General features: G+C 36.5%; 1 long non-coding RNA gene across 1 annotated transcript in view; it reads right to left on the minus strand.

The window, feature by feature from the left end:
* LOC107729762 (uncharacterized) overlaps window positions 1–3,653 on the minus strand; it is an 8,837-nt gene extending 5,184 nt beyond the window's left edge. The window contains exons 1-2 of the long non-coding RNA XR_001638616.1: window positions 2,705–3,653; window positions 183–270 (exon numbers count right to left, since the gene is read on the minus strand). This is a non-coding gene — a long non-coding RNA (uncharacterized LOC107729762). The remainder of the gene's footprint in view (window positions 1–182; window positions 271–2,704) is intronic.
* Window positions 3,654–6,791: the final 3,138 nt, after the last annotated feature.

Raw genomic sequence — 6,791 nt, forward strand, 5'->3', positions numbered from 1 at the left:
GAACGGAGGTCTTACGGGTTTAGAACGACATGAGGGTGAGTAATTAATGACAGAATTTTCATTTTTGGGTGAACTAACCCTTTAAAGTAATGGGAATTGGGGCTGAAATGTGCTTAATTGTCATGACACTTGTAAAGTAAAGCTTACGATTTCTTTATAATTTCTTATCGCACGAGATTCACCTGTATAAGTTTAATTCCGGTGGGAAACAGACATTTTCAGAATAACCGCCAGCATGTATTTCTCAACTTCTTCAGCTTGTTCCTACAGCTACAGAGATCAGAAGAACATGATAAGCTCCTCAACACACAGGAATGTGACAAGATACACAGAAATCTGCCTACAGGGGATTATTTCGTGGAAATGTATTCAAATTAAGATGATGGCATTGCAAAATAAAGATGTTGGGGAGCAGATTGTAGGTTTTTGACTCAGTTTTGCCTCAAGTACGGTTACAGCTGCAGTATGGCATATTTAATAGCTTTAGGTCTTTTTAGTGAAAGAAAAAAGTATTATTGAGAGAAATTATGCATATCAGAAAACTCTTGATTACTTATTTTATATTTCTGATTTAAAGGGTTTTCCCAAGCAAAATCAACATCTTTCCAAGTATGCATGGGGTACACATGTCACTGAATTAAAGGGACCAAGAAGTCCTTCCAAATACTGGGACAAAGTTCAGTAGAACATGATTACAGTACTCAGCAAAGCTTGGTTTACATTCCCTGCTGATTGATATGCATGTGTGCATATGGGTGTTTGTTTGGTGGCTGACGTATCACTATGATTTCAAGGCCAGATGACTTTCTGTGAAGAGGACAAACGAGAGTTCGAATGAGTGAATGTGTGTGTGAAGTGAATTGGATTGTTCAGGTCACTGTATGAATGCCAACTTGATAAAAACGCAGGAATACAAAGATAGTAGTAAGTCTTGGCACTGCATTATATGCACTCTGGTCCATTCCAGGGAGTTCCTTCTGAGAAGTTGGATTTCTCTGTATTCACCATGTGGCACACAGACAGAACCCTATCATAGAGGTTAGTCAGAACGAATCCTCATGTGACACCAGCACATTCTCTCTGGATATGCGTTTTAATTTGGTCAGATAAAATTATCTTGATGTTCAGATAGTTCCTCGAATGCTCAAGCGTGTTGCAGGAAATTTGGTTTTCAGGTAATAAAAAAACACTAATTTGTCTAAATTCATGCACTGCATTTCTCTTACCCCACTGGCAAATAGTTTTTTAATATAATATTACACTTAATAATTTGCCAATGGGAAAAGAAAAACAAAGTTAATTCAAGACATTTTTCATAATAGCTTTGATTCTCATGTAAATTTGCCTTGTTTGTCTTGTTTTCCACTAAAATAGTCTAATACCATTAGTATTTAGACTATGTTAGTGAAAAACAAGACAAAAGTATTGATTAAAAATTATTTTCAATGTGATTTCACAAATGGAAATATAAATGTAATTTCATACAGATTCAGAATGTCTGATGTCACAGCACATGTTCATTCAATTTAATTTTCAATTTGAATATTCAAAAAAATGTGTTCTCGTTTCTTCTGGCTTTGTATTCCCAGTTTGAAAAAATTCAATTAAAATCATATTATTTTAAACAAATCATAAGCAAATCAACATATGCTGTTTGTAATTTTAGAACATGTAGTTTTGTCAAACTTCCCCTGCTTTTAAAAGTAAAAATGTCTTGCAAATGCTGTTCTTGAGAGCCACAGTGATACCCCTGTATACAATTCATTGTACTTCTGTAATATGATGTTAGTTTTTCTGAGTAAAATAAAATATTTAATGGGAAAAAATTTGGATGGGACTTGAATTTATTCCTCAGAAACTTATTGGATCCTACAAAGCAGGCTTTTTCTCACCAGACTAAGACTTTTCTAAAATATAAAATAGTTATTGGCTATTGGTTAACAATAGGTGACGTCAACGAAAGAGGAGAGTCAATTCAGAGGCAGAGTGAGATTATGAAGACAAAAAAATCATTTGGAATTTATTCGCCAATGAATCATTCACAGTCAGACCAGAAATGTGTAGTAAATAGTCAAAGGGTCAATTTTGATTTTATGTCGACTTCGGACCCGTCAGAGTTGAATGTGTGTGCTGTGTGTGTTTCTGGCACGTGTGTGAACTGTCAGAGGGAACATGTGCGTGGGAGATTTGTGGGAAAATGTCCTGTGACAGCAGCATGAAATGGGGTGAGTGACAGTGGACAGCTGAGGGACGTGAAACGAGACAAAAGGACAGTATATATATGCCGGAGTACGTGAGCGTGTAAGAGGAGAGAGTGTGTGTGTGTTCTAGCATCTGTGTATCTGTCTGTGTCTGCAGTGGGGCAAACCGTTTCACATTCCTCAGACGCAGTTGTGTTTGCCGTGATTTATAGTTCGTCTGAATTGGTGGCGAGTAAAAGGCATAATTACAGAACGTTCTTTTTTAAAAGATTTTTACATATGGAAATGCAAATGGTCACGTCTGCGGATGAAAACAGATCATTCACTTAATGACCGGCTGCAAAAGACATTTTATTTACAGAACATCAAACTGAACTTTATACTATAAACCAGTTAGCCCACATGAACCCATTTGAGATCATGAGTTTGCTGTGCAAGGTTTGGCTAAAGCACTTATTATGCAAATCCTTCTTAAAAGGATAGTTCACAAAAAAGAAACTCACTTCCATGTCGCCTTATTCTATAGGATGTCCAGGCTGCACTTTTCCATTCACTCAACGTAAATAGGGACAGAAACTGTAAAAAAAAAAAAAAAAAAAAAAAAAAAGAAGTATATAACATCATACAAGTTTGGAAAGACGAGAATGGAATAATTGAATGATTTTGGGGTTTACAATAAGAGAGAACAAATGAATGTTTTCATATTACATGAGTTCAGCAAGATTCAAGCTCCGTTGCAAACTCGAAACGAACGATTCGTCTTATCTGAGTCTAGATGTAATCAGTGTGGTCCTGAATCAGGGTTTGCAAACAGTTTACAGATTATCACCCAACTGCCAGCTGAGATACGTCAGGAATCTGAAGTTCACTGAACCCTCTTTGTGCAGTAATGAGGATCCATTTGCACGTAACTCGACACTGGTCCTGGAACAGAGGCAGCAGATGCTGATGTCTTTACATGGCTATTAGCAGGAGGCGTAATCTGCACGCTCAACATTAAATGAAATTAAGAAGAGCTAAAAACTGGACAACTTGCAGACAGAGAAAGTGTCTTAAAAACAACAACATATGTTATGTTTTACATGCTGGTCCCCAACCGGCTTCATAACTAGCTGTATCCAGTATGACTTCCTTTGGCCAACCAGTCTGTCATCTCACAGACAATGCTGGTTGACCAACTTCACCAACTGGTGAACAGCACGGCTATCATAGCCAACTAGCTAGACCGGCACCAATCCAGCATGGGCCAGTTTTGAAATTTCTGCAAATTTCTGTTGAGCAGTGCTAAAATATAATCTCACTGTTATTTACCTACACATTTTAATTTTATTTTGAAGATAACAACGGGTACCAAAATTATTATTTTTTAAAATTTTAAATACAATTTTAAGCAAACCCAAAATGCAGCATGACAAGCTTAGCAAAAGCATCTGACCATGATGGTGGATGTGGTCGAGGGTAAATTTAAAACAAACAAATAAATAAACAAACAAACAAACAAATAAAATAAAAAATAATAATATTTGTTTAAATATATAAAACATATTTTTAAATAATATTTAATTGACATTTAAGTCATATTTATTCAGTAGTGGACAGTAGCAATAGAAAATAGGTTTATGTAAAAAATAAATTAATTAATTGGAGAACAAAAAAGGAGAAAAGGAGTTTCAGTTGGTGCCTTCAAAGATTTATTTCAACCTGATATGACCAGTATTTGCTGACATAACCTAATTTAGTCACATTGATTTAAATATATTCAATTATATACTGGACTTTAATTAAAACTCATTTTCAAGTTACCTGATTAAACATTTTTACAGCATATTAGAGTAACAATAAAATACCTGCAGTACACTTTTTGTCATTAAACAACTTAACCAACTGGTGTTGCAGGAACCCTAATTATAAATCACTTGGTAACCAATCACTCTCACTACCACTTCTAAATTTAAATACAAACTAGAGAAATCAGTTGATCTCTTTCCACTGATTCTATCATTTCTATAACTGTAAAAAGAAAGAAAAAAAAATCCCCATCTCTGCATAGGAGTGCATTTGCCACTTTCTAAGTTTTGACCTCCCCCTGTTGGAGAAGTGTATACTGGAGCATGTCTCTCAGGTCTGGGGTCAGAAGGTGAGGAACTCCTTAAAGAAACAACCAAAGAGCAAAGACAAGGAGCCTCCTTTTTTAAAAGACCAAAGGAAAGGAGACGAGAGCCAGACGGATGCCTTATCTGAGGTCTGAACTCCTTTATAAAGAATAAAGTGCAGCCTTTATCTAGTGTACCTAAAAGACAATTCGTCTTTCTGAACAAAGAGTTCACCTTGATGAAGTACCCAGATCGCATGAATCAAAAGCCTTATAGCTGATGCCATCTTTTCTTATCTTTTAACCCCCCTGAATTGGGTGTTTAGTGACATCTAAAGCTAAATGTTGTTGTTGCCCAATGTTTTCCTTTCTGTTAAAATGAGCACGAATGTGGTTTTGTTTGAGCCTATATAAATCATAAACACATTTGAGATAGGTTGTTGAAAATTGTTTGACTGTTTAAAAGCGTGTGCATGTACAGTACCGAAATACCAGTTGAATTTGGTCAGAGCTGCAGTCTAGTCATCGATGTGAACTCACGGTTGGGTGGATGAATCATCAGAACCGCAAAGAAAGTTCTGCATGTGGTTCATTCTTAGAATCCTCCAGCGTTTCACTTCAGAGAATCTGCATTGAGGTCAGACACCATTTCAACAATAATAGGACGAATCAAATGATATTATGTCAACAATATCAGGGTCTTGAAAAAAAAAAAAGAAATTATATTTTTCATAAAGGAAATTTAAAACCATTAAGGTTATTTTTCTATGGTTACAACAAGTGGTGCAGGTTAACTGTCAGAAAAAGATATGAAAAAAGATTTCTTGACTAGTTTCAGATGAAGGTAATCCCTATTTCAACAATACATGAACCTCACATTAACATATCAAGAAATTACAGATAGAAATTAATGTTACATAAATCAAGACCAAAATGAATACTGTAGATTAGAACGCTAGATCTTTGCTTTACAACACACGCATTCTAACTGCACTTAACTTGAAATTTTGAGTAAACAGTTTTGACTGATTGCTCCCTCATGTGGTTCTTGTGTCCAGTCTATAAATACACAAGTAAAATCTATCGGGGAGATGCGATGAGAGCGTCTCAGTAAACAAGTTATGAAACGCTGCCAACATGCGTCTAATATACCTGTCTCAAAATAACATGGTGTGGTTTAGAATTAGACGTCATCACTACAGAGGGAGGATCTGAGACACTGTCAACCTTTGTGGGCACGCATGGTTTGGCCAATAACACTGAATAACATTTACATCCCCAGATCTTAGTTTGCGTCACATTAAGTGTGCTTGAGCTGATCAACTGTCACCTTGTTCCCTACAGAGAGAAGCTCCTGTCCAAACACAATCCTGTTACTGCAGCTCATCTGGACAAATGTTTGTCTGCGTCCCTGTCGGATGTCATTTCTCTTAGCACTGTTGAGATAAACAGGAGAGAGTGAGAGTGATGGAGACAGAAGGGAAAGTCAAGCATGAGTGCTTCAGGAGTGACCCTTTAAAGAAGCAGCTCTGATCACCATCACATATGCCGCGAGCAGGCCGCAAACACAATGACACACTGCACAATAACTGCAAACACATGCAAAACTCACCAACACATGGAAGCCCATTTCTGCCACTGAGTAAAAAATACAAAAGGTAATTGCGACTTTTTATCTCACAATTCTGACTTTTTTCTCGCAAGTGCAAGTTTACATCAGAATTACATCAGAAACGTCAGAATTGCGAGTTATTAAGTCGCAGTTGGGTGTTATGAAGTCAGAATTGCATGATATGAACTGGCAATTCTGAGAAATAAAGTCAGAATTGAGATAAAAGCTCACAATTCATATCTCTCAATTCTGACTTATAATACGCAATTGTAAGAAATTACTATTTCCCTCAGAATTGGACTTTTATAACTCGCAATTGCGAGTTTATGTCTCTCAATTCTGTGAAACAAGTCAGAATTCCTAGATATAAACTCGCAATTGCAATAAAGTCAGAACTGCGATATAAACTCAAAATAAGTTTGGAATGTTTTCAACATTTTATTGTCTGATTGTCAGTGAGTTTCACACCAAATTTCAATACTTGTCTTGCTTATAATACCCTAAGTATAAGTAAATAAATATAGTTACTATTGCAAAATTAAACCCCCAAAACACTCCAAAATATATAATAGAACATATATGAAAAAGTGTTTAAAACTTCCTGCATGAACTTCCTGGACTCCAAGACCCTCGTCATGATAACCGCACTGGAAACTTCCTCTCAGGCCTGTAGTTCAGTGGTGCGGCAATAGAGAGCGGCCCACAATGGCAACACAAATAAACACCACTGCGTAAAAGTGTGCGATTTCCCTTTAGTGTAGGCTTTTGCTGTAACACGTAGGCCCTTTGTTTTTTATTGCGTAGGTTCTCTCTCCCATAAACCACAGACCTATGCTCTATTTACATTCATGCCTTCAGATGGCTTTTTCTTGCCAGAGCAGTGCAG

This window comes from Sinocyclocheilus rhinocerous, unplaced genomic scaffold (genome assembly GCF_001515625.1).
Source record: "Sinocyclocheilus rhinocerous isolate Xijiao unplaced genomic scaffold, SAMN03320098_v1.1 scaffold218, whole genome shotgun sequence".
NCBI lineage: Eukaryota > Metazoa > Chordata > Actinopteri > Cypriniformes > Cyprinidae > Sinocyclocheilus > Sinocyclocheilus rhinocerous.